The sequence below is a fragment of the Octopus bimaculoides genome, chromosome 30 (genome assembly GCF_001194135.2).
Source record: "Octopus bimaculoides isolate UCB-OBI-ISO-001 chromosome 30, ASM119413v2, whole genome shotgun sequence".
NCBI classification, from domain to species: Eukaryota; Metazoa; Mollusca; class Cephalopoda; order Octopoda; family Octopodidae; genus Octopus; species Octopus bimaculoides.
The window spans coordinates 8,938,460-8,939,435 of NC_069010.1; the positions used below are offsets into that span (position 1 = coordinate 8,938,460).

Below are 976 nucleotides of genomic sequence, written 5' to 3' on the forward strand. Positions count from 1 at the left end.
CTCCACCACCGTCTCACCTCAACCCTTTCATTTTCCTATCAAAAAGAACCTCCTCCTCCGCCTCTTCCTTGTTGTTGTTGTTGTTGTCATTGTTGTTATTGTGCCTATCTTGCCACCTACAGAGAAACAGCTGACTCCAAACCCCTTTTTATTGTTTCCTTCCTATGTATGTGTGTGTGTGTGATATGGGCCATAGAAATCAAACACACACACACACACATACATACATACACACATACACACACACTGGGACATAGATAGACAGATAGGCACATGTATAGAAATAAACACACACACATACACCTGTTTGCAGGCATGCACATACACAAACACATATCCATGTATGCACGCCGACACACACACAGATACACACACATAGATATCCACACACACACACACACAGGTACGCACACACTGAGAGATACACATACACAGATACACATACACATACACACATGCACACACAGATACATGTATGCACATACACAGACACAAAGGGATACATATACATACATACGCACACACATACACATGCACACACACACAGATATGCACACATGGACGCATACAGATACACACACACACACACACACAAAGATCGGCACACACATGCACACAGTCATATGGAGTAATGCATAACCACACACACACACACACACACACACTGGGCTAAACTCATTCCAATGGAATGAAGCCAGGGTGTGGATACCCAGGTATGTCATCCTGTCCACCCTGTTGACCTAAATAAAAAGGGCAAATATTTGTCATAGAAAGCATGCTTAACCTTCTTATCACCCAATCCACCTGTGACCAACCCTGCTTATATGACACAAACACCCTGTTGAAACTGAACTAAATTTGAACAGTTCTTTATCATCATCATCATCACCATCATCGTGTATGTATCTATGTGTATGTGTGTGTGTGTGTAATTTTTTTTTTTTTTTGATTTTCATAAACTTTTGTTATAATCTTT

The 976-nt window shown here is 41.0% G+C and overlaps 1 protein-coding gene across 1 annotated transcript in view; it reads left to right on the top strand.

Moving 5' to 3' along the window:
- Nucleotides 1-976, top strand: part of LOC106881868 (inactive peptidyl-prolyl cis-trans isomerase FKBP6) — a 46,147-nt gene that overhangs the window by 14,255 nt on the left and 30,916 nt on the right. The gene's annotated exons all lie outside the window — the stretch shown is intronic.